Consider the following 27,792-nt stretch of genomic DNA (forward strand, 5'->3'; position numbering starts at 1 on the left):
GTAGTTTCATCCACTTCAATGCACTAAGATGCTATTCAGTGCGAATTACACAGCAGCACTGGGCACTGAGCCCCACTGAGTAAGGACAGATTCAGTGAGTGACTGACGCACCTGACGGCAAGATCCAAAATGCCTTCTTGGTGGTTGCACTCCAGAAGTCCCAGTCAGCTCTTCTGAGTCCATAGAGCATGAAAAAAAACATGTCAGCTCCTGCAAGACTTTGGGAGAATTCATGAACTTGAAATTTTAGTGGAATTATGGTAAGGTTTACTCAAGGTGCAGACCCAGACTGGAGCCTGTCATTTGTCAGTGACTTAAGTGTTATATGGAAGTGGGTGAACCTGCAAATAAAATGCAATTTGAGACAACTCAGTAGTCTACTTCAAAAATCTCTAGACTGGAAAATACACTCCCTCCTTCTTTAAATTCTTAATACCCTACTTGGATGACTTAGCTAACAAACTCTGTGGAAACTAGGAAAAAAGAAAGCACAATGAATATAAAGTCAGCTAAAATTTGTTGAGATAAAGATGAAAAGATTTCCCAGTCATCTGCTACTTAGCCTCTGCTGAAAGCTATACTTTTGGTTAAAAAAAAAAAAAAAAAGACAGACTGCCAACAGTTTTCCTCTCTATAAGTGGTGGCAACTGGCTGCAGCCAGCAATTCTGGGGAGTAAACAATGACTAACTACTTGTTTCTGGATTTGACTTTTTTTTTTTTTTTTTTAAATCAAAAGGCCATATCAAAGGAAAATGAGATACTACAGATCAGATGCTGCAGCCACAGCTGCCAGCACAGCCTCGCTCCACAGCCACAACACACAGATCGAGTGTTGGTACCCTGAATAGGCATGAAATATGAAAACACCCCCAGGCATCTAACTTTCAGTACAAAATGTAACAGGAATACCATCACGGCCCTGATGGAGTGTAACGTTGTTGACACAAGTACAGTCAGGGCTGACAGGGCATGAAACTAGGTCTAGGAAAATGCAAAAAGATGTAGTCAGGGAAATCTGGCCTTATTTTCTTGAAAAAATGGGATTTGTATTACTCAACATGACACTATTTTTTTTTTTATTTATTTTATTTTTTTCTTGTTTTTTTTTGCCAGCTTAGTATCAGAAAGGAAAAAGTGTATGAGTGGACTTCAAAGGAGGAGAAGTCTCAAGTATTCCCAGTTCTCAGACAGTCCCCAGTTTCTATTTGGTGCTTTTTGTGTGCGAAATGGAGGATTCAAGCCACTGGATTGAAAAATATTACTGCTGTGGCATGTAAAATATTAATCATTCTAATTCTTTTCAAGTACCTTATTAGAAAACAAACCCACTTGATGTTTCTTCAGTCTTGCAGATGTTTTGCTTTCAAGCAATTATACTATAGTCTTATTGCCTCTCAAGACAGTTTCTAATGAGAAACCCAATTAACATTCAGCACTTTAAAGAGGTAAAATTTAAGAGTTTTGTGTTCATCTTTTCTTAGCCAGCTAAATGATGAACACAATTTATTTTGCATAATAAAAACAAGGATAGAAAGTATTAAAAAGACAACAGTTCCAGCAGGGGAGCCCTCAAATACAGCTTGCTATTAATCAATTTATTAATACCAGGAGTTTCTAAGCAGCACAAGTGTCCATGAAAATAAGAGCAGTGAAAAACTGGATGTTCTAATTCTTAAAGGACGTCGATCACACAGGATTAAAAGCATTGCATAAGAACATGAAAACAGCAGTAGGTCGTCAGCTCCCGCATAATGAAGTTATTTGAAAAATGTATGGCAGTAAGATCTGCTTTCCATTTTTGTGTAATTTAGGTAATGGGGAAAATGTATTATGCTCTTCTAAAGCTATAGTGATGAAGCACATCCGCAAAAAAACAAGGTCAATGACCGTATCTGTTTACAAACAGTCAGATTACGAATTTGCTAACTTGCGATCCTGAAAGCTCCTTACTGAGTCAGATTAACATGCAGTTTCAGTTTATCATCCTGACAGAGCTAAAGCATGTCCAAAGAATACAAATGGCTCCCTGTTTTTGATGGTGCAAGTTTAAGAAAGAGCTTTCTGCTTTTTTCCGGAATTTACAGTAAAATGCCCACAATATTGCTACACAAAGCATACAGGATTCACAATTCAGCTATCCAGATACATCATTTACAATCTCATCTGCTGGTAAAATGGATTTCAAAAGGTTGAGATTTCAAAAGACAGTTAATAACTTTTATTGCGAATTTACACTTTTACCTATGTTGAACCCTTTGCCCAGCAATGAATTAAGTTAATTGAACCCTCATGTTTAAATGTTTAAATGTAGCAAAGCATACAGGTTTGTTGGTTTTATGGAGCATTTCCCTGTAAGTGGCTCGGGACTCAGTGAATGTAACAAGATGCAGTGAGACAAGCGATCTGCTTCACCTGCCTCTTCCATCACCCTACCATGGGGTATTGCAATGAGCCTGCAACATCTCTTTCAGGAAGCAGTGGCAGTATCCACTGGATGCATGTTTGTTTCCATCACAAACTCCATTTTGTGCCAAATGCTGCTTTGCACAGCTCTGAATGTGGTTTACAGAACTGAGACCCTGCCTTAAAATTAAGGGGGCAGAAGATGATAGAAATTAAATACTTAGTACCTATGCATATACAATTTGAGAAATACTGTTAATTTACTTATTTTGTTTTTGAATAAGCTAAATACAAGTTGTTTCTTCTAAGTCTTTAGTATGTCCCTGGGTTACAGAATGCAAACCAGCATTTTTCAAGTCATGCTGCTTTATGACAAAATACATTTCCTACCTTGTCCCTAAGGGGTAAAGAAAAATAATAATAATAATAATAATAATAATAATAATAATAATAATAATAATAATAATAATAATAATAATAATAAACACAAAGAAAAAATAAATGAGAGAAAATAAATCAGTGCATATGGACCTTGGCTTTGGTTATGTTTGAAAGATGAGCTACACAAGAAAGATGAAAGAAAGATAAGCTGTAAGAGACCAAAATGGCCCGGATGGCAAGCAATGGTACCTGCATGTACCCTGTAACCACAGCAGCAGGAGCATGCTCCAGGCCCACATCTTCTCCTAGAGGCCCCTGGCAGCAGGCATCCCTGCCATAAACTGCAATCTCCCAGAAGCACAAAGAAAATAAGGGATTGACATCCTCTGGAAAAGAGAAAGACTATACAGCAGAACTCTGAATCATCTCCCATTGAGACTGGGATGAAAGGGGGTATGTCATTCACAGGGTCTACCGAGTATCAGATTTTGTCTCTCATAAAGTTTTTATAATTATTATGTTTTTATTTATTTCTACATGCCTCTGACCACACTAACATATTTTGTAGCAGCTGAATGCAGGGAAAGGCTAAGGATAGGAGAGATCACTCTTTTTGAAAAAATGGCATTACCTTATCTTTTCTTCTTCTAAATGTGTTAGAACAACAACAACAACAACAAAAAAAAAAAAAAAAAAAAAAAAAAGAAAAACTGCAACTCATTAAACCGCCTCTAAGATGCTGCTGAGGAACTTGTCTTTTTTGCCTTATCTCAACCATGCATTTTTTCCTCGTTTTCTTCCCCTATATGAAGTTATGTCTCTGGGTTTCTTTTGGTAATTAGAAAACAAGGGCTCAAGACTAATAATCTAACAACACCAGAAGAAACTATTCCCTCCAAGAATACTCTAGGTTGATCCTCTGTAATATGACAAGAATATTAAATACTGGAAGAATTTGCTCACACAAGGCTACCCAACTCTAAATTACCTACTTTCAAAATTTGAATATGGAAGACTGACACAATACTTCATCTGACAATTAAACTGCAATTTAAAGCAAACAAACAAAAACTTTCCCATTTATATTAAACTACAATTTGCAAGAAATCTAGGTGAAAGCAATTTTTTTTTTCATATTAGACCTTATGAAAGAATGCAATGTTAAAAAAATAGATCAATCCACTCAAGATAAACATGTTCGAGAGAGCCAAAGTCACAGCCAGGCTCAAGCTGTGGCATTCTGTGATATATCAAATAGGACATGGAATACTGAAAGTACATGGCCATATCCAAACATACTAAAAAAGGTTTCCAAGCAAGTCACTCTTTATTTAACATACCTCTGGTCAAATCAGTCCCACTCCAAAACAAAACTGCCAAACAAGCTGTACCAGAATAACATTTGGGGTTATTATATCTTCTCTGGATGGAGTTTCAGCTTAACAAATGACAAGTACCATAAAATCCTGCAGCCAAGAAGTAGACCCACTCAAATTTAAACTATGTAAGCAGCACAGAGGTGAGCACAACGCTGACAGCTGTACTGACCATCCTCAATACTTGTTCCTCCTGAAACAGTCATTCTTCATCCTGAGCACCTGCAAAGATTAACTTGGAAAGACTTGGTATGACGAATGACTCAAGATACTAATACTGGCCAATTCACGGAACAACAGACTAAAGAACTACTAAGAAATTTGGTATCACAAGGCCAGAGCAGGACCAAAAAAAAAAACCTACCAAACTTTCTAAAAGGCTGTAAAATCAGATCAGCACTTATCTTGTACACAGCAATTTATTTCACTGAAAGACAAAATGCTCGCTGATCTCGCAGGAGGTAGCTTCTTGACTCATAAAACTGATGTCATAAAGTCACTCCCAAGAAGAAATTACACTATAAAACCAATTAAAATTCACCGCTTCAGTAACAAAACAGCATGCAGGTTTACTTTGTCAAATAAGATACTGTAGAAAAAATATGATCCCTGCTGACAAGGAAGTAATTGAGTAAGAACTACAGCACTATCAAAAGGGAAGCATGAGATTCGCATTGACATTTTGCTTTTAATTTTCCTATAACATGTACATTCAAAAAAAAAGAAAGAAAAAATGCAGTAAAAGAATTGAGTTCCCTGTATTGCCCTTTATAACACCTGAAAACAGAAGCTGAAGTTTTCAAACTAGAGTATTTGCAAAGTCAGATTTTAAGTAATCTCCCAGGAAATCTCCCAAGTAGATACTTTAAGTTCATGGACAGAAAGACAGGCAAACAGAATCATATAAGCAGGAGTCTTATTTAGCTGTTAGCTAGCTAATACAGAAATTAAATGATGGAGCCTTGAGAGATTAGGCTTATGAACACTGTGCTCTGGCACTCATCTTTCTGCTTGATTTTCAGCAGTGCTAAGCACAGCCCTTGCTGGCTTCAGCAACAGTCAAAGCATTTTGAACTTCCAAAAATCAGTAGGAATTTAGCACTGCTGAAAAAACAAATGCAGCAAGCACTGAATTCAACTCCACTTAGCTTCCCTCCAATATCGAAAACTCCATCCCCAGGATCTGTAACTGTAAAAAAGCACCAGTATAGGCATCCTATATAGGCTTTGGCCATAACATTGCAAGAGACTAGCCAAAAATATAAATCTTGTACTGTGGTATTCCTTTTGGTTTGTTTTCTGGCCAATTTGACAGAATCTAGAAGTGCCGCTCATTTTTAACTCTTCACAGTTTGCTATTATCACTACAGCTGCTACCAATACTTTAGTTCCCGTTCCAAAAAAAAAAATATGCCATGATACTGAAAATTGTCTTTAAAGCTCTGGTTTCTTAAAATACCTGGTGAAGCTTTAATTCCAGCAACAATTCAGAAGAGAAATGATCAAATTGTTTCACTCCCTTTGAGGTACGTGGTCTACTAGGAGGTGACGGGGTCCTGTCAGAGAAGGGGAAGAGGATCTTTGGTCATAGTTTTGCCGAGCTGGTGAAGAGGGCTTTAGAGTAGAGTTACCATGACAGAGGGACCTCACTCCATCCCACTCCTCCCAGCATCATCAACAGATGCCCAGAGCCTGGAGAAGGGCCACAGGTCAGCAGGAGAGCACCTGAAGCACAACACAAGAAGCCAGTAAGCAAGCTTCATCAGGGGCCCAACTCAAATGTCTCTATGCTAATGCACGTAGCAAGGGGAATAAACAGGAGGAGTTAGAGATGTACACACGCCTGCAGGGCTGCGACCTCATTAGCATTACAGACACGGTGGGATAGCTCCCATGGCTCGAGGGTTGGGATGGAGGGATACAGGCTGCAGGAAGGACAGCAGGGGAGGTGAGGAGGCCCACAATGTCAAAGAGCAGCTGGAGTATGTGGAGCTCAGCTTGGAGATGGGTGAGGAGCTGACGGAGCTCCTTGGAGGAGAGCAGGATTACAGGGAGGGCAGGAACACGGGATGTTGTGGTGGGGGTCTGCTGCAGGCCACCTGATGAAGAAGATCAAGCAGATGAGGCCCTCTATAGACAGAGAGAAGCAGCCTCATGTTTTCAAACCTTGGTCTTCATGGACTTTAACCATCCTGATATCTGCTGGAGGGACAGCACAGCAGAGCACAGGCAATCCAGGCGGTTCACTGATGACCTTCTCCAAGTAATAGAGAAGCCGACAAGGAGAGATACTGTGCTGAATCTCATTCTCACCAACAAGGAGGGGCTGGTGGGAAACACGAAGCTCAAGGGAAATCTTGGCTGCACAGACTGGGCACAGGCTGCCCAGAGAAGCTGTGAATGCCCCATCCCTGGAGGTGCTCAAGGCCAGGCTGGATGGGGCTTTGGGCAACCTGGGCTGGTGGGAGGTGTTCCTGCCCATGGCATTGGGGTGGAATTGGGTGGGCTTTAAGGTCCCTTCCAACCCAAACCATTCTGTGATTCTGTGAATTTTGATTTTTCAGAAAAGCTTGAAACTATGAACTCCAATTACAAGATGACTACTATTACTTTTTAAACTTCACTATATTTTACCAATCACGTTATTTGAGAAGAATCTTCAAAGCTATTTGGTACTAAAAATTGCATGGAAATAGAAAAGGGACTGAAATGAACTTTGATGGATCCAGAGACATTTGCATTATAAAACTGAAGTGAAATTATTGCTGAAAGTCAGCAAGTGGTAATTGGAAAGACAGATCTCAGAGAAACCTCATGGGAAGACATTATGAAAATGTGAAGTAATTCAATTGTAAAATGGATTTGGGAGTATCTGTTTGTGAGTGTTAGTAATACCCTAAAATCAAGAAGAAAGCAAAAAAAAATGAAACACATACTTCCTGTACTAGAGTTTCCATTTGCAGTTTTAAGGTTTATAAATCCTCACACAGGACATTTCAACTATGAAACAGAATAAAATTGGATCTAATTATGACTTCCTTAATACAGTCTGTTATACAGTTAGTATTTTTCTAATGTAAACTTTGAGTTGCTTCACATTTTTCCTCGCTTTTTTTCTAAGAAGCAAGTATTTAGTTGCCTCTTAATGTTCTAAATTCACTTTTTCTAGGTGAGTCATTATTAATATGGAAACTAAAATTGTGTTTCCATACACACACAAAAAAAAAACTCCTTTTTTAACATTAAAATTATCTCTGTATATAAAATGATGTCAATAATAACCATGCTGTTTGTTCACATGCCATTAAAATGGCACCAGACATTCAGTCCACTGTTTAGAAGTCTGATTTTTTGGATTACAAGACTGGAGAATGACATCACAATTGTACGAATTGAAACTTATTTCCTACGTCCATTTCCACTTAAATACCAACTTAAAAATCCTTAATTATTCATTCTGAACTAGGAAAGGTCTTCTCATTTTCTTTCACCATGGTACAAAACTTATTGATAGATCAATGAATGAATGTCAGAAACATGCCTGCTTGCTGGGGCTATCCTCAGCAGTTTCAGCCTGCAGGTGAGCAGCATGGGGAGCCCCTGGATCTCTGAGCAGCTGAGCAAGAGGAGTTTTCATGTACTCTTGCAGTTCCAGGTGGAAGTCCGAAGGGGAGGTTACATGTGCTTCATCCTCAAGCTTAGCACCATGGTTCCTTTTTTAGCCAAGAGGGGCTTATCTTATTACCCTTCTTAGCTGTAAACTCCACACATAACCGGAGGAAAGCATCATCCCAAAAGGTAGAGGCAGCAAGTAGGAAACAGACAACTCTGACACTCACATGTGCCTTTACCTCTTAACCATCTAACAGGATTCCATCATTTGGCTTAGTGCTTTTTGTTGATATAAAATCCTAGCTCCCTTTCTCTTAAATCAGGTAAAACCGATGCAGTGAAATCACCAACCCCATGGCTGGCTTTTCTTTGTTTGTTTGTTTTTTAAACCCATAACACTTTGTTGAACTACAGCTAATGTGAATGGTTTTCCTGCCTGGCAGGATGCACGCTATTTTTCACCATCATCTGATGAATAATTCAAGCTTCATATGTTTGTGCATAAATAGCTTCCTCTATCTATTCTGTTTCAGGTATTGCAGCATGACCACTACAAGAAATTTCCACATAATCTCAGACCGTCTGCATTAGGCATTTTCCCAGCAATATTCAACTGTGACACCTGCAAAGTGATTCAGGACATAAGAGGAGTGAGGGTGGCAGAGTGTTTTCTTTCCAAAATGACAACTTCACCATTGTCCCAACAGAATATATGGGGGCATAAATTACCTTTATTACCCTGTGAATGAAAGTCCATTTGGGGATGTTTGAGAACAGCAGAGACCTCTGACAAAAGCTGAACACTGTCACATAATTAAAATACAATTTCAACACTAGTCAGAGGTCATTTATATAACGTTGGTGTAGGTTTACGCATTTTCCATTCATACAGACAACTTAAATATTGCTACTACAGCCTTGTAAGAGGTGCATTTGCCTGCACCAGGATTATTACAACTGCTTCTGAGTCACTGAGGAAAATTTGGCCCATGATGATACACTACGCAGAGCATCTCTAAAAGTGATTATGTGAGAGCATTATGTAAGAACTACAACCCCGGAACTGGAAATGTTATTGTCTTCACAATACTAAATTTACTTTTTCTATTCAAAATAAAGGAAAGTGAAAAGAGTAACACTTTAAAAAGATAATGAGCAATTCAACAATAACAACAAATCTACCACCTCCTCATTTTTTTCAGGTCATCCCATGCACCACATCATCAACCAACAGATTTGAACTGTGAACTGGAATATTTCAAGACCATTCATTTCCAAATATAAACAGGATTTCAGCAGGAATCAAATTAACTGGAAGAGTAGAGAGTTTTTTTGCTGTTTCTCTGATCTGTTTATTTTAACAACAAGCAAGTAGAGCTACTTGAAATCTGCAAAACAATGGAGTAACACAGAACACTATTGTGTAAAAACTTGATTTATGCAAGTTATTTTTCTCCCTGCATCCAGCTTGTCACCCTGCAGAAGAACAAACACAAAACATTTGTTCCTATTAATCCTGCAATTAAAGTACTCAAGGATTTGTACCACAGGGCCACGACTCTTTTCACTGCTCCATCTACAACAATACATTTGCATTCATTCCATCCATTGTGGTAAACAGTGTTTAGTGACCAGCCACATGTAAAAATCAGCAGTGATCCATCAGAAGTCATATGTGCTATTAAATTAAAAAAAAAAAAAAAAAAAGATTAGTACCCTTGCTAGCATAAATGTCCAATCCGTTGCAGCTCAGTTCCACACTACCAATTTGCCAGAAGGTTGAGGACAAAAAATACATATGGATTTAATTTTATTAAATATAAATACAAACATGCAATGTTTGCTTCCCTATCGATGAACAGAAGGTAGGAATATTCTCCACACATGGCTCAAAGCTGTTTGCAATACACTCTATCTGACCCTTCACTAAAACATGGGAAGAACCTCTTTCACCACCTGTTGATTTGTGGAATTGATTAAAGGCAAATTATCCAGCATCTTCTGTATGTTAAAATAAAATCAGTCAGTCAATTCCATCTTCCATGGCTGTTCTAGACTCAAAATCTTAAAGAAGTAACTCTTTAAGGGAAAGGGTAAATATTTGGGTTTCAGCAAGACACTACTACTGTTATGTATGGTTTTATTTGGTTTAGGTCATAAATCCAGAGTAAAGCCTTTTAGCTTCTAACATAGTAAAGACTTCCTTTAATAGGTAAGGATCTAAACTGGAACTTTGAAACACGAGTATCTTGTGCTAGAAGGGGGAGGAAAAAAAAAAGTTAAGGCACGCATTTCAATTTAGCACATAGGGTTTCTGTGCTATTCTTGCCCAAACTCTGGTTAACAGCTTAATTAAAAAAAAAATAAATGTTGTTATTATAGTACATCCCTAACCAATCATCCTCATGTCATGCTTTATGGCACTGGGCCCATAGATTTCCGTAATTTTTAAAGTATTCTGCTACTGGTCTCAAATTTTTCTCATCAGCTTTTTTTTTTTTTTTTTTAAATGTATAAAACACAGTGTAATTAGTGATTAGCAATACCAAAACTGTATCCATAGTGGTCTGAAGATTTAAGAAAAGTAAGGCATGGAGGGCCAGGGTAGATGATATTGTCAGGGAAAAAAAAACTGAGCCACTTGGTTACATTAGATTCTTTGTTGGGATTCCTAATTAGGAGTCATGTGCTGTTACAAATAGATGAACTGATCATTGTACTGTATAAATTCAAACGCTCATTTGTACAGAGTCAAGCTTCTGGCTTATATAAAGTGACATACATTTTGTGGATCTGCATCTTCTCTTGATTTTGAAATCAAGAGCCTAAAATAATATCCCCAAAAAGTGACACAGAAGAGTACAGTTAAATAACAACCACTACCTTTATCTAAATGTCTAATTCTAACTCATGAGCATTAAGGAATAATCAATAAAATAAGGTAGTAGTTTTGTGTTGGATATGCTGATCTGCTAGCCAAATTGAGAACCTCTTGTGTTCCTCCTAAAAGTGTTCTTGCACAGCTCAATAGCTTTCATTTGGAGAAAGCATCTCAGAGGGTTATAGACTGAAGTCCTTTTAGAAACAGTGTTGCATACTTAGGATGGAAAAACAGGTATTTAGTTTGAGTTATTTGGAGGAAATGCTGCCATTTTACCTTTCTTTATCTGTTAGACAACTATTTGTGTATGGATAACTGCACCAAGAATGGAGTGGAAGAGGCAATAATAGCTGTCCTTCAAGTTAATCAGTTGTGTATCTTAAGTATTAACAAATTTGCAGGTTTCAGATGTGCTGCAGCTCAGAAATGGTCATAATCATTAATTTATCAGAATTCAATTTTTATTAGATGAAACATGAATCTTCCTAAACAAGGATACATGACAAAACAGTAGTGGTTTACAATTGCAACAGTCCAGAACTCCAAACAAACTTGAGTAATTTAATCCTGGCATGGAAACTGAATGCTTGGTGCACTGAAATTTGCGTCGTGCTACTGTGCAAGCACTTCGGTATAAAATGTCAGGTACAAGCATCTGGAAAACTACAACCTGCTTATACCAGCTTCACTGCTCCACACCATCCCAGTCTATTTCTGCAAATTGGCACAATTCATATTAATTTACCCCTCAGACTACTCTTTCAAATTCTTTTAATAGCCATGCACTTACACAAAGAGACTCGTATGCATTAAAGCACATTGATGACTGCTACAGTCCTTGCACAGTATAAAATCTAGCTACTTTGGCAAATACCAATTAATTCACCTCAATTTTTTTTTCTGAATGTCTGTAAATGAAGAGAGATACTGTGTTTAACATAATTATTTAAAGCTGCTCTTATTGTTAATGCTGAAGATCTACAGGTTTACATACGAGTGCACATTTGGAAAATTAAAGACAGAAAACTGACTTATAACACGCTCAGGTATTACAATACAGAAAGCACTGGTTAAATAACAACAACAAACAATCCATGAGATTGTATTCTGACTGACTAACAAAGGCATAAACAAAAAAAAAAAAAAAAGAGGAAAAAGCTCAGGTCTTAGAATGAGTATGAGTATTTGAAATATCCAGCATATTTTTAAAAGCTTATTACAAAATTCTGCTTCATCATTCACACTTCAGTCATATTAATGTTGAAGCTATGAGATGCTAATGAAAGTTGAATTTCTGAGAGAAAAAAAAAGTTATTTCTTCATAAATATTATCTTCGTAATAGAGGGAGTAAGTAAAAAAGTAGAATAAATAAAGGAATAGAATATTCTTATGTTTTATTTTTCCTCCTCTGAGACTCATCAACATAGACAGCAGTACAGACAGGTTCTCTTGCCATTCTGAGCTGTGATTAAAATACCTGGGAAGGAGAATTAGAAAGTAGAAAACAATTAGCAGTTGTTATAAAAATTTAAAACATATGACAAGGATTCTTTGCACATTTTATGGAGATGGAATAATTTTCTCCCTGACAACGCCAACTGTCAGATTTACTCTAAACTTAATGTTTCAGCTGATGAAAGCCCACTGAGTTCCAATCAGTGGTCCCCTATGTTTCTCAAAGGAGGTCAGATGGGATGGCACGCAATTGTTCCTTTGGGGAATTAATTTCTACTGCCCATTGCCATATCATCCTATAAACATTCTGACTTTAGGTATACCCAAAAAACAAAAATTATCTGAAGTCACTGAGGGAATTAAAAGAGACTGGACAGAGCAGTAACAAGTTTACATTCTGCCTCTGCTATGGTTAGAATCATAGGACATCCCGAGTTGGAAGAGACCCACAAGGATCATTGAGTCCAACTCCTGGCTCCACACAGGACCACCAAAAAGTCAGTCCACATGTCTGAGAGTGTTGTACAAATGCTTCTTGAACTCTGGCAGGCTCGGTGTTGTGACCACTCCCCTGGGGATCCTGTCCCAGTGCCCAACCACCCTCTGGGTGCAGAACCTTCTCCTAACCCCCAGCCTGACCCTCCCCTGTCCCAGCTCCATGCCATTCCCTTGAGTCCTGTCGCTGTCCCCAGAGAGCAGAACTCAGCGCCTGCCCCTAGTTTTAGGGCACATCTCTATAAAAACCCTGAAAATTGGGCAAAACAGAATTGGAAATTAGAGGAAAATACATAAGGGAAGCAAGAGTATCCTTTCTTGGTATTTCTTAAAAGGACTGTATATTTGGAGTACCTCCCCTTCAAAGCTTCAGGTCAAGCTTGATCTACACATACAATCCAAACCTTGCTCAAAACTGAATGCAACACAGGCTAAGGACAAAATTAGGAGATGGTGACAGAAATAGAGGGAGCAAATTTGGTGTTCACCAATTTGTTCAGCATTCTTGTGCCAACTAGATACACAAATCAACCTTGATTTCATCACCACATCTGTCTCCTTCCAAACACCAGGAGCTCCTTCCAGCTGCTGAAGTTCTAGGTTCACCATACCTTTAGGTAGTGCTGTTAGATACAACGCAGGTATTAGTCTTCCAGAAGAGAAGTAACAGTTTCAAAGCATAAAGCCTTATTTCCCTTATGGAGTGTAACGAAAAGTATCATGGTCACCAAAACAAAGACTGCTTTTACATAGGTATCTTAATTCTGCCTGGCTCCTTTCTGTGTCTACCCACTCCCCACTGTTTATAGGTAGCAGTGACTGCGAGGCAGGCCCCATCTTCCCGTGGTCATGCTGGCACTGCAAGGAGAATTTTTCCCTGTTCAAAGACATCCTAATTAAAAATACTGATTTTGGTTTGATGAGGACTTGGGGGTAGTAAGTAACAGCTCTCCATTCTTTCACTGCCTTTTTTTTTTTTTTTTTTTTTTTTACACAAAGTCACAGAATGGTTGGGGTTGGAAGGGACCTTAAGAGATCAGCTAATTCCAACCCCCTGCCATGGGCAGGGACACCTCCCACCAGACCAGGTTGCCCAAAGCCCCATCCAACCTGGCCTTGAACACGTCCAGGGATGAGGCATCCACAGCTTCTTGACTTCCAAAAAGTCAAGACTATATACACTATATATGTATAGTTTATATTTATATATAAACAAAAATCAAGAACCACTGGTCAGCAAGCATCTAAATATTGTCAAAGAAATTGCATAAACAGCTTTATACAATTTTCAGCTGTACATTTATGTAAGATTTCTTCCCCCCAAGACTGCTGCAACACTCAGAGACCAGGAGGGATGGTATTTCCTGAGCTAGCAGTTACCACATCCAGTGTCTGGTCTGACCTGAGGTGTCCAACCCATGGCCGTATGGCATTCCACTATTTCTGGCGTCCTAACAGAGCTCAAGCAATTTCCTCATGTTCATCTCCAAGCTGACCATCACTACAGTATCAGAGCATTTCACCAATAATAAACTTCACTTCTCACATCATGCCATGCTGTACAGCTAGTACTGTCTTCATTTTACAGATACACACTTGAACCATAGAGACTCAAGTTAAATGGAAAAGTCTATTTATTTTGGACAGCGGCTTTAGCTCTGGTACTTCTGAATTTGTGAGACTTAATTACAACACAAATAAATAAATAGGAGAAGCAGAAGGGCTGTGAGGAGGTAGAACACTGAAGAGAAATACCCTTAGCAATGAGTTTCCCTGAATCACAACAGGGCAGAAGCATCAGGAACTTGGGATTTACTTTGGGCTCTCTCGTAACAGCATAGTCACAAGACACAGACCACCACTTGCGCTTCTTCCCACCTGCCCAGTGCCACTCTCATCTTCCAATATGTTTGCCACCCAGTCCCCTGCATGCCAGCCACCAGCACTGCTCTCCATCAGCCTCATCCTAGTTCTGGATTTCACAGCGACCAACCCTAAGATTTCGTCCAGGCAGCCAACCCAAGACCTGCTCAAAAAAGTCAGAACCCACTGTCTCTCCTGATTCTTATCTCCAAGGACAGCTCTTTTTGCCCCTGCTTTTAGTCAGGATGCTTCCTCATAACATTATCTGATCCCCAGGCACATCCCAGTGCCTCAATGCTGCATGGACATTAAGGATGCAAAAACCATCTCCAGTATTTCACTCTTTTCAGTGAACACTTCTGCAGCTCTTGTCAACAAGAAAAGGCAAACGCTGAGCAAGTCTTGCTTTATCCTGTCTTCTTTAGTGTGAGTGCATGCCCACTGATGAAAGCAGTCTGTGCCCTCTGGCATCACTGAACACGGGGACACTTGGAATGGAAAGCTGTGCCTCACAGTAGAGCCTCAGATGCGACGCAGCACAGTGATGCTGCTTTAGACCCAACACTTCACATACATCCTGAAAATAAAGAACATGCAAGGTTACATCAGGAAAGCATGCCAAGCAGCTATTATGGACGAGGCACTAAAAGCAATCTCACATCCAGGGCCTTGAATTTGATAGATTTGTATTAACAGTTTTATTTTGAAGATAAGCATAAACCTATTTCTGTACAAACAGCTGAATGTACTCAGCCCTCTACAAGCAGATGCACGCTCCACTGCAGAGAGCTTGCAGTGCACAGCGTACAGCAAGACAGTAGGAAGCAGTAAGCAGACCATCGACTGAGCACTGGAGCTTTAATAAATGGTAATTCCACTTTAAACCTTTCCTTATGACTTCTTCCACATCACTATTTGATTGTTTCCACTCTCGGAGTGTCTAATTCACTGCTTCAGGTAAGACTTCCTAGTGAAGCATATCATGTTAAAAGCTTTCAGATGAGAGAGATCTTACTGGAAAAAAAAAAGAAAATGCAGAAAAAAAATAGGTATTCCAGCTTGTATGTGGAAAAGAGTTTCACAGTCATGTGTTCCACATGGACCAGCCAATTCCTGCTACTATCATCCTTCCTAGCATACGAAAAATACATGCAAAGATAGAGGTTTTTTTATTATTATTTGTTTGTTTGTTTTTGCTATGGTCATATACTAATAATCAACAGAAGGCATGTGTGGGACTTCCATCAGCTGGTTAAGTCCACACTATAAATTAGTGCAACTCTTCAAAAAATACTCAAGCAGAAAGTACCACAAGGGTTTTGAAGTTTGATCTAGAAGTGAGATTAGATTACTAATGAATTATTATTGGTATTTTGGCAGTAATATTTCAGTGCAGTCAGTGTTCAGACTGACTCTTGGGGGAAGAACAAAAAAAAAGAAAGAAAGAAAAACATAGCCATAATCCCAGAGAAAAACATCAAAAAACCCACAGAGACTAATGATAAGATTCCAAAGGAGAAATAAAACTTGAACGGGCAAACTTATTTTGGTTCCTAACATATCTCTTTTCCTTTGTATTACTATTTGTAGTCCTGGATAAGAACTGTTTCCTTCTCTAAAGGGGATTTAAAAGCTTTTACAGCTTCCCTTCTCAGAAGCTGGAGAAGCTGTGATATATCAATCACCGATTAATCATCTCGGAACGTGCTTGTGTCAACAAGATGGCTGTTCTGCCTTTCAGTGTGACTAAACAAGAAAGACACTTTGGAATTCAACTACCAGACATGCAGATGACTGAATAGATTTTTACATCAACAGCATATAAATATCAATTTCTGAAATAACAATATTAATAATTTAAAATCACAAAGTAAATATAAGGACTCAAGTGAATCCAATCTCACCGAAGCGACTTATAAATACTAACATTTTAGTATGCTCTTATAGCATTTATAAAATATTCAGATTGATTACTAAGCATTTCTACAGCTAAGTGTAGATTAAGGAATAACAAATAATGTGTTTGCCACTATTTTAGAACATACTTCAATGGAATCTGGCTATGTTATGCCTTAAGAAAAAAAAAAGTTCAGTCCATATTTATAGTATCAAAGTCTATCTTCATGTGCAGGCCATATTTTATGAAGGTTTCTTGATACCTATTATCTGTAGGAATATTTAAGTGAACTATGTTTTACCTATGAATTTGTTTCATGATTACATGTCTCAGAAGCTTTTTATACACAAATGCAAAGGAGATAGCTGATTCTTTCCTCCTGTTTTCCAGAGCTCAACTTTACAGGGAAATGGATGGGAACTGTATACATAGAGGAATGTACATCCCCAGACTCAAGTTTTAATGGATGAAATCACCCACTGGAGACAGACAAGATGGTTCTGAGTATCCTGTGGGTGATGAAGGCAGACCACATTTCAAAATGAAAGTCTGCTCAAACAGTACTGCTGAATGAACCAGGTACCTACACTAACAGGGGTAATACTTTGTGCTTCAAAAGTGCCATGGATTTGCTTTCCATGCTCAAGAAGAAGTACTGCATGCCCATGATTGCACAGATGTCAACTGTGCCTTCAAAGATGAACATAATATACCCCAGGTAAACCCAAAGCATTGCTCTCTGGCCACTGATTACTGAAGAATGTGTGAACTATAAAGAGAATCTTACATGACTGAGGCTCTTCTTCACACACTAACAAGGTTACCATCCTCAACCAAAAAAAAATCGTCTTGATTTAGCTAACGTAGCTTAAGCTCTGCCAACAACCCCACTGAAATCCAACTATGGCATCAGGCATTTCCAAAAAAATGAAATATTGCATAAAGCTAAATAAAACATCTTCCTTTAATAACTATCATCTCTATACAGACTAATGTCTAGCTTTCTGCTTTTCCGAAACAGAAACACAAAAAAAAGCATCATTTGTATTCACTCATGGCAAGTGAATCATCATCGGGTGTTTAAATAACATTATACTGGGGAGAAACAGAGGGGTTAATTTGCAGTTTCTAGGGAAAAAAAAGAAACAAACAAACAAAAAAAAAAAAAACCCACAAAGTTCAGGAAATTTCTATCAATGTCAAAGGTAGTTTTGCTGAAGTAAGCAGTTCTGGTTTGGGCTTGTATAAGCAACTCGGTAAGCTATTCAAGACTGGTCAGAGGACACTAGAGATGCATCTTGTAAGGACTGCTTATTACTGCTGATATTACCCAGCAGCTAAGTACACAGCGCCTGGTCTGGGCCATGCATCACACTGATTTATGAAGAAAGAAAATAATGCTTTGCTTAGGGTGTTCAAAATTTCCTCTTCCATCCATCTTTCACTTTTGATCACTGATAGATTTAGTAGCAAAGTATTAAAAAACTTGCACCTACTTCACCATTAAAAAGCACATTATGTTCTGTTTTGTTAGGACACTAACTTTCCATGGGAAAGTCACTGCACGTGTCCCTCTGGTTTTATAATGCTTACAGTTGTGTTGGGGGAATCCTATTGTTCCTACACAAGCTTTAAGTTCAACTCTGTTTTAAGTTCAACTCTATTTTAAAACTCTGTTTTAAAAAATCAGTCAGACAGGCTTCCAAAGTTCATGAACCGTTCCCTCCATGAGGGAAACACCCCTCATATGCAACTAAAAGACTCCCACAACAAATACTTACCAGAAATGTACATGTTGGCTTAGACTGACCCATCAAGACTGAAAACAATGGGTCCAGCAAAGAGAAAATAAAGAAGCAGCTGGAGAACCTTTCTACCCTTCTGCTCAGAATCCTTTTTTTCTATGTTGCCATCCCTGGACTACATGGACACCGTTACACAGCCCCAGAGAAGATACAATCACTTGTTTTGTGACAAATGGGTTGTTATATGCTCTGTTCGTATATGTACACATATGAAGCTCATGGGTAGCTGTCCTCTCTTCCCTTTGCTCCCATCTCCAGCATCAAATGGAGAAGATACCTCAATGCATTCCTGAGGAGGAACAGAAAGAAGCCGAAAGGTCCTTTCCTCTTGTGTCACTGAAGAGTTAAGGAGCCAAAACTCCAGTTTGTTCTCAGTTGAAGAGCTGTGGAAGATTAACAGATCTATGTGTTTTCCTCTCTACCTTCCTTTTTCCTCCGCAGCTTGTTCTTCCTCCCCAAATCCTTCCTTTCACAGGCAGCAAAGTCACACACACAAAAAAAAGGAGCAAGTACTCCTCTCTCTGTTTTGCTAGTGCATTGTAAGAACGCACAGCCAGGAGGCCAAGATCCCCTGCTTCAGTGTGTAATTGAGAGATGCAGACAGAAACCTGACGTTCAGGAGGAACTTGCTAATTGCATTGATCTGCAGCCACAGATCAGTTCGCTCAGGGACACAGGGCTCTGCACAGTCCGAAAGATTTTGACCTGAAGGTTCAATAACTTTCTATCTTGGATGGAAACTATATGACAGATCCAGATCATGTCCTGAGATATCAAGGAGATACCTTCCCTATATCTACGTTTAATCTTGAGTAAAGCTGGTAGGAGCAGATGCTAGAATAAAAGCAAGATTTCCAGCTGGCTGCGGCAGTGCACCCACCATGTGAGCATCTGCTCCTGGCACAAAACAACACCGATGAACTGAAGGCAGCGATGGCTTTTTTGAACACTTGCAGGTCTTCCCCATGAACTTCGGCAAACATGCAATTCTTCTCCTGTCCAAAACTGCCTTCTGCCTCTGATGGTGTCTGCTCACACATCAAAGGCACGTTACCTTAAAGGATATCTGTCATAGTAGACAACGAAAGCATCTGGATTTAAGTACTTTGTTCTATTAAACAAAAGTTACGGTATTCAACCCATTCATGAACATACAGCAATCTCATGCTAACCTGACACTGAACCATGCTTGTTAGCAATAATCGTTTGCTTCTGTAAGGTTGTCACCTCCCCAGTGTATTTCAGTAACATGCTTCATTGAATATTTTCACTATAGTAACTTAAGGAACAACAGTAGCTCACTAAAGGGTGAAGAAGAAAGAAACTGAAGTAACTCATCAACAAAAAGGGAAGCTGAGAGACCCTCTCAAGAATTAATGGCTGAAAGGTAATGCTGACAGTCCTAGAGGAATTAATTGCCTATGAAATTTCCTATGGCATTATTAATATTTTGTAATTAAATTCAAGATTAATAATAATGAAAAATAACATCGCTTTCCACAGTTCTGTTATTCTTCAGAGTCCTAGGGGAATACGTATATAAGATGACCTGCAATGTGAGACGACATGCCTTATTACAAAAAGTAAAGAAAAAAAGACAGATATCTTTCCGTTATTCATTTAATCTAAGGAAATAAGAGTTTTGAAGGGGAAAAAGTGCATTGAGAAAGAAAACTACAGCTACTTTTTTTTTTTTTTTTTTGTGCCTGAAGGGAAAAATAACTACGTGCAAACACTGCAACTGCTACTTAGGCATTCTCCAACAATTAATATGCAATCCCATTGCCACTCAAATAATATTCTAATTTCTATTAATTGGGCTCAAACCTGGACAAGAGATGAAGAATCAATGGAGACTCTACAGGAATTACACCATAGAGTATATGCTAAGAATGCGCTTATATGCTCTACCTGCCTATGTTTTGACTTTGAAGAATACTTATCTGCTTAGGATGCTGAAATAATTCAATTAACTGTATGAGCTCTGGAGCCCTAACGAAAGGTATTGAAATGTCATAACAGTAAATGTAACACAAATGGCACCTACTAAACAAATTACTACTGCACAAGCATACGGAAAGCCATTTTTTAACCAAAGACTTTGAAGCCCAGTGACATTTTGAACAATTTTATTTTTAAAATCCATACTATTATTAATTCAGCTCAAATCTAATTCCAAGAAAAAGGTGGCAGGTTGCCACATTCAAAAATTTCCCTCCTTATTTTTCACAACATCACCAACACAGGTAACACAGCCTGTTCTTTCCTGCTGCATTCTCTTATGGTTTTGTGCAGCAGGCAAAAGGCACCTACTCAAGAATTCGTTTTTTTCCCCCCATTATTGCAGACTCATAAGAAGGCAGCAGACAGGACAGCAGCTTATTCGTGCACAAGTCAGATCCCAGGCGCACACGCTCACTGACTTTCCAAAACCCACAGATCGATGCCCATCTCACTGCTATGGGGGGCTGCCTTGGGATTTATTTTTAATTCATTTGGGGGAGGGGAAGAGCTGCAGACACACAGAAACAATCACACAGCAGTCTTCCTGGCTCCATGGCCATAACACTAATTAACTGAACCAAGATGATAACGCAGCAGGGCTGGCAGGGTCCGGGTCTTTAACTACTTTGAAATACACCTAGATTTTGCTGAGGTTTAACCTACAGACACCAGTTAATGGGCATATTCATCGCTGTGAGCATCCCAGCTAATCCAAATCAACATGCAGAGAGCACCGTGCCTGCGAGAGTGTCAAAAGTCGGGTTGTTAAACTCAGAAAACCTCCCGGAAAGGTCTAATGAAAATTAACACAGGCTGTCCACCGCGAGCACCTTGGTGGCCCTCACTCAGCCTAGCCCTTTCCATGCCAAGCAGCAGAAGGCTCATAAACGTTGCTCGTTTTCACAGAAATCTCCTCAAATTCCCATTCCCAGGATTAAATCATTTTAATTGGATGGCTGCCTCCGTGCAACTTTGGAAACAACCACGACAAGCCTCCGGTGAGCAGGAAAGCAGTTTCTGGAGCCCTTTCCCGTGCAGCACGCAGGAAATAAGAAGTAAAACGCGCCTGTTCCAACACCGAGTGAGGAACTTTATACCCCCGAGCATCAAAGAGCACTCAGACCGACTCAGCGCGTGAACGGAACGGGGGCAAGACGTGCGTTTCTAAAAGGCACGAGAAAACGCTATTTATAGGGGGAAATAAACAAATAAATAAATTTGGGGCACGGTCAGGTGTTTGTTATTGACGGACAGGTTGAAATACCCCGCATACACACGCCGCTACCCCCCCCCCCCCCCACACACACACACACATCCTTCCCCTCAGCCCCGCTCTGAGGGTCGCGGGGCGGCGGCGCGTGCCGCGGCGGTTGGGCGGGCACCCACCCGACCGCCCAACCGCCGCGGCACGCGCCGCCGCCGCCCCGCGCGCGCGCGCGCTCCCCTTTCCCGCCCCGCAGAAACTTACTTGCAAGGCAGCAGCGGCGGCGGCTGCTGCTGAGGCTGCTGCTGCTGCTGCACGCGCCAGCCCTCACGCGGCCCCCCGGCGCGCGCCCTCCTTCCCGCCCCGCGAGCCCCGGCGCGGCGGCCGCTGCTGCTGCCGAGCGCGTTCGGACATGCTCAGTGCCCGAGCCGCCGTCTGCCGCGCGGAACCTACCACCGAGGGAGGGGAGGGGGGATGAGGGAGGGAGGGAGGAGGATGAGGAGCGGGGGGAGAGCGGAGAAACAGGGGGGGGGCAGAGCTGGATGCTACCAAGAGGATGAGCTAAAAATAGGCGCTGAAAAAAAAAAAAAAAAAAAAAAAAAAAAGCAGACGGAGCTTAAAGGGGCAGAGGCGAACCTGCTTGCACTAGTGATGGCTGAGGAGGCTGCGGGGCCACGGGCCGCCGGTGCGGTGCGGTGCGTTTGGCCCCGCAACGCTATCGCCTGTAGGGGTGCTCGGGTTAGGGCCGCGGCTACGGCCGGGCACGTTTACCTCAGGGACGGGCAGTTTTACCTCACGGCTGGGCCGTTTACCTCACGGACGGGAATTTTTACCTCACGGCCAGGCATTTTTACCTCACGGCCAGGCGTTTTACCTCACGGCCGCGCCACCCCGCGAAGCGGCGGGTTCAGAAACGGCGTCTAGAAAGTGCGGGAGAGGCTGCGGGGGGGTTTTCCACGCAGCTTTTCTCAGGAAACATCCCCGTCCCGTCCCGAGGTGTTAGGTTTTATGGTGAGGTTCAAGCTCACGCCAGCTCTCTAGTGAAGCCCAGAGCAGCCGGGTGAGGATGTGACAGGTCCCAGGCACGCGGCTTCCCCTTAAATAGCGAAGATGGGGCCCCTTCTAGGATTTATTTCGGAAGAGATGTGGTCTCACTCAAGTAAAAATGTGTTTCAAGCCTAACACCCATAGATAATTGTTAGAAATTAAAAGCTCACCAAATATTTGTGAATGGGAGTTTCTGATGTGTTTGAGATGCTGCAGTTTACGATTCCCTGCCTTCCTAAAAGACCAGAAAGCATAACCATGACAACGCCACATTGTTTTAAATTTAAAAACATACTACAAAGCCTAAAATTATAATATCCTAGCTAAACTTCAGACTTTTGCTGAATCCTGCTTTTACAGATGCGGAAAAGTGGCACTGCACAAAAACTTCACAACACTGAAGCCAAGTTCTCACTCAGGAAAGAATTGGACAGCAAAATGACGATTCGACACTTTGACAACATCACTTATAAAAGTGTGTCAAGATTACCATGTTAAAAAGCTAATTTATTTCCCTAAGCATATAAGGAAATCACCTGAAGTTAATCTGAAATATATCAGAGAACTTAAGACAGCCATGTGTAAAAACTACTGCAGAAAAAAATGCTTAGTTACATGTAGGTGAGCATAATCAGGAAAGGAAGCACTGCTTGTCAGTGATGTCAAATAAAGTGACAGCAAGGAAGCAATTTTCCTAACAGACTGACATACAATGGGATAGATTATTAGGCAAGATTATGTAGGCAACGCTGCTGCAGTACTTTAAGAAACAAAAGATGATGTCATGAAGATTATAGTATTAGAAGGGAATGAATCATGTTCACTAATTGTCTCTTCCTCCTGTGTTCTCTGTAAGCAGTGAGATACACACTTTATTCTGTAATCCATGTCTAACTGCAGCCTTCATGCTATGTATTGTAAAAAGTTGTAAGCTATGCAGCATGTTCAAAATGATGAAAAGAAAAAAAAAAAAGCGCAAATATTATGTAGTTCTTTAGCCTGGAGCTATTGATCTTGAGATAAACAGCAGGAGACGTAGAATAGGCATTTTTCTGAGTGCAGGCTCAGATTTGGGAGAAGAGGGCTAACATTCTTCTGGCTGCAGCTGGAGCTCTGCGGAAACAGCAGGCAGTCTCTGGAGAATTTCCTAGAACTGTTTGCACCTTCACCACCGTCTCAGAGCTCTAGATAAATTGGGAGACCAAAAGATGTCCCAGGTCTCAGGAGAGTAGCTTCCATCTGGGGACTTTGCTATTGTCTAGGGAGAACAGAAGACTGTCCATCATGGGAACAAGCATCTCTGTTAAAACAATAGTGAAAAAAATAGATTAAAAATATATATATATATATATATATATATATATATATATGTCTTATTATCTTCTTCAGGTCTATTATCATCAGGTCTAGCTATGCTATCATTCGTACATCTCTCTGTGTCTTACAGCAACCTCTTCAGAACTCATCAAATTTGACTGCTTTTATGAGAGGAGATGAGCATATTGCATGAAATTGTAAAATAAAATAAAATAAAATAAAATTTCCCTGAGCTAACAAGTTCTTTCTTATAACTTCAGCATTCAAAAGACATCATTATCAACCCAGATGCAAATTACTAAATTGGACATTAGCAAGTGAGTGGTGGCAGCAGCTGCTGTGTCAACCAGTGAACTCTGAATTACTTCGAGGCAGACCCATCTGAAGCTGGATGCTGTTTCTTTCTTCTTCCAGTTTTGCTCAGCAGAAATATCCATCGAGCTGCATTTTGTTCCTGCACAGCAACAAAGATTTAAATATCTACTGTGCTGCTGTGCCCCTATCAGGCAGCAGAAGAGGAACAATTCCTCAGCATGCAGAGGATGTACAGCGTTGGCTTCCATGAATAGCACAGCACTGTACAAATTTTTCTTCATGTGATTTGGGAATGCTCTAATAAAATCCTTGTGTTTCAGATACATCTCCAACAATTCCGCTTTGCTGATGGTCTGAGACACTGACATGACAGAGGCTGGCTCTGGCTCTCATACATTCACCTCAGTCCTCTCAGTTTTCTATTCTCATTGTTGTTTTCACTCTTCTCCCTGAGAGCAGCATTCAGATTCTCTCTTCTTTACTCACAGCTACAGTCCAGCACTACCACCTCTCAAGTTTACTGCCATAGTTAATTTAGTGTAGTCAAGCACAGAAGCTTTTTTATTTCTTTTTTTTTTTTTCTTTTTTTTTTTTTTTTTCCTGCTTGATTTTGTACTACAAAAAATATGGGAAAAAAAAAATAAACTTTTTTTGAGGCATATAACTTGGATGTTTAGTGAAGATATGAAAAACATGCATTGGTATAAGATCATTTATGTGACCATTTCTTGTACATCCTTTTAAATTAAACACTACAGGGAGTAGGCACCAAATCAAAACTCATGTCACTAGGTACAGAAGAAAGGAGAGATGCACAGGGAGAATCCAGCTATCAGGCTGATGCCCAAAAGGGACGTACCTCAGAGTAGCAGAACGGCTGGTGTGATCAGCATGTATCCTGCTGTGGTCCAGGGAAGAGGAACAGGTTTACTTTACAAATCATTGCTTTCAGATTGCAGTCAGGAAGTAAAAAATAAGACTGGATGAATGGTTCTCCACAGTGTGTGAGGAGGCATCTTCATTTTAACCCAATGCTATCTCAGGTCTCTAAACAAGAATATATCTTCCCTCCCTGCCTGCCATCCATTTACATTGACCCTGAAATTAAATTCCTTCAGAAACAACTGTGAGAGAAAAGTGAGAAATATGAGCCCAACTAGGAAAATTAGGAGGAAAAATACGGAGTGTCTGAAATACTGTTCAGAATCGTGGAATCAATAAGGTTAAAAGAGACCTCCAAGATCATTTGATCCAGCCATCACCCTACCACCAATGTCACCCACTGAACCATGTCCCCAAGCACCACGCCCAACCTCTTCTTGAACACCCCCAGGGACGGTGACTCCACCACCTCCCTGGGCAACCCATCCCTGGTCTGACTGCTCTCTCTGAGAAGAAATGTCTCCTCATTTCCTACCTGAACCTCCCCTGGTTTAGAATGTATATCAGGTTGCATTAGGATGTATCTGTCATAATTTTCAAAAACTACATCTGAGTTGTGAAGGAGGCACAAAGCATATGATAATGCATCTGAAGAAAGTAGTCTAAACCACACATACATGAAGCTGAACCCAGAGTTGGCAGCTACAGCCCAGCCACAACGAGCTCTTGGAGTCACCGTTGAGCATTCTCTGCAGATGGCAGAGCAGTGTGCAGCAGTAGTCAAAGAGCCCGTGAAGTGTTAGGTTTCATCAGGAGCAGAAGGGAACACTTGGCTGCTCTTTGCAAGCATGAAAAAGGTCCAGAGAAAGGCAACAGAGCAGACAAATGCCTTGTGAGGAGAACACCAAAAGGCCTGGACTCTTCAGTTTGGAGAGAAAGCATGAGGGGGCACATGACGGAGGTTTACAACATTGTGAAAGCAGTGAGTAAGGCAAAAGCTGAAAGAGAATGATTATTCACCAAATTCCACAGTCCTAGGGAAAAGCAGTGAAAGTAACACAAGGGTAAAGCAGCTGAAATAAAGGACTTTCCAGCCCTGTTCCCTGAGCACAGAAGGTAGCAGCCTTCAGAAAACTGTTACCCCCAGGGAGGCTCTGTAAGCAGACCTCATCAGCAGGTTCCAAAAACAATTAGAAAAAATCATGGACAACAGGTATATAAGCAGGAAATGGAGAGGCTGGGGTGCACCGTCAGCACGTGGATTGCATGAGCTGTGGGTTTGGAGTGAAATATTGTACTCTGTACTAGGTGAACAGAGTACAGAAAGCTTAGGCTGATATACTGTCTGCAAATAGTGTCTCCTTCTGTCACTGCTGGAAGCAGCGCACCAGGCTAGATAATACCTGTGATTCACTTGTTGCAAATTACACTGTATGTGATCCACAAGGCACATCATTTATCATAGAGGTAGCTAATGGTGTGCTGCTGTGCTGCTGTGCTGTTAGGAATTTAAGGGTAACACTGCAAAAAGCCTGATAAACCAGGATGTTACATAAAAAATCCCAGTTTCACTATTAATATTCATTAAGCATGACTGGCAAAGGCCTTTGGAGGTATGGTAAAAATAGCATTCTCTGCATTGGAATTCATTGTGATCAAAATATTATCTCCCATACGAGGCCTGAACACACAGATATCTTGATAAGGACATTTAGAAGATTTATAAAGAATAATTTAACCATTTCCCATGATCTTGAATTACTGGTGATTGTCACCATTGATTAGCCACTCTATTTACCATCCTAGGGGCTCTGCTACCAGACTCTCCAGAAAAAATGGCCAGCAGACATGAGTAGTTTGAAATCCTTAGATATCCACCTGTCTCTACAAGTTTATTCTCTTTCTGGTATCCTTTTTTTTTTTTTCTCTTTTTTTTTTTTTCTTCCATGACCATGGATAACAGCCATTCTGCTGCCAACAGGTCATTCTGTGTCTGTGGCAATCTGAGCAGGAGTTTTTCCTTAATAAGAGGGCACACAACAAACCAGCTATTTTCTACAGCCTCCTGTTGGAGGATCTTAAGTCAGAGCAAAGCAGAGAGGGCTCATCCTGCCAGTGCTACCCAGAAAATGCCCTGACAGTACAAGTTTTGCCCAGTGGGGGATTCTGAAATCTTCCTTTAAAAAAGGCTTTGTGTGTAAGAAATGGAATTGTTATCAGAAGCAACTCAAAATATAGCTGAATTTCAAACAATGAGTTTCATATTGACTTCATATTAATGTGAAAGGAAAATAACCTTATATACTAACCTAGGAATAATACAGAATGTATTTTTACTTTAGATCAATATTTCCAGCATTTTTAATTTGTTGGCCATGTTCCCCTCAGAAATGTTCTTTGTTGTAATCAACGCTTTTTCCCAGTCAGTCTGCAGTAATCTACATTTTACTGCCCTCTGTGGGCTTTGAAGTTTTTTGTTTTTGTTTTTCCCATAGCCATTTAAATATCCAACTCTGACTTCTTTAACTGAGAGCTCTGCCAGGCATTTGGGGGCTTGGAGGTAAACATTTTACTGTAAGGTTGTGTGCATGCTGTTTTCAGTACTGTATAGGAAACTCATTCTCCTCGTGCATTACTTTCACACATTATGCAGATTTGTATACGTGAGATTAATTTGCTTTGTTTTCAAAGACAGTAATAATTGAGCAATGTGTTATGAACACAGTTACAGGCTTACACTGCTATGTAAATGTAATAAATGCCTCAGAAAGATTTTTTACTCTTCAATAGTAAAAAAAAATCATAGATCAATTCTAGCTTTCTTTCAACATCAGTGTAGGTGAACCCCTGCAA

General features: G+C 40.2%; 1 protein-coding gene across 1 annotated transcript in view; it reads right to left on the bottom strand.

Moving 5' to 3' along the window:
- Positions 1-21,778, bottom strand: part of OXR1 (oxidation resistance 1) — a 268,677-nt gene extending 246,899 nt beyond the window's left edge. Inside the window, exon 1 of the mRNA XM_038173761.2 lies at positions 21,643-21,778. The gene's annotated coding sequence lies outside the window, so the exon portion shown is untranslated. The remainder of the gene's footprint in view (positions 1-21,642) is intronic.
- Positions 21,779-27,792: the final 6,014 nt, after the last annotated feature.

Source organism: Anas platyrhynchos, chromosome 2, assembly GCF_047663525.1.
Source record: "Anas platyrhynchos isolate ZD024472 breed Pekin duck chromosome 2, IASCAAS_PekinDuck_T2T, whole genome shotgun sequence".
Classification (NCBI taxonomy): Eukaryota; Metazoa; Chordata; class Aves; order Anseriformes; family Anatidae; genus Anas; species Anas platyrhynchos.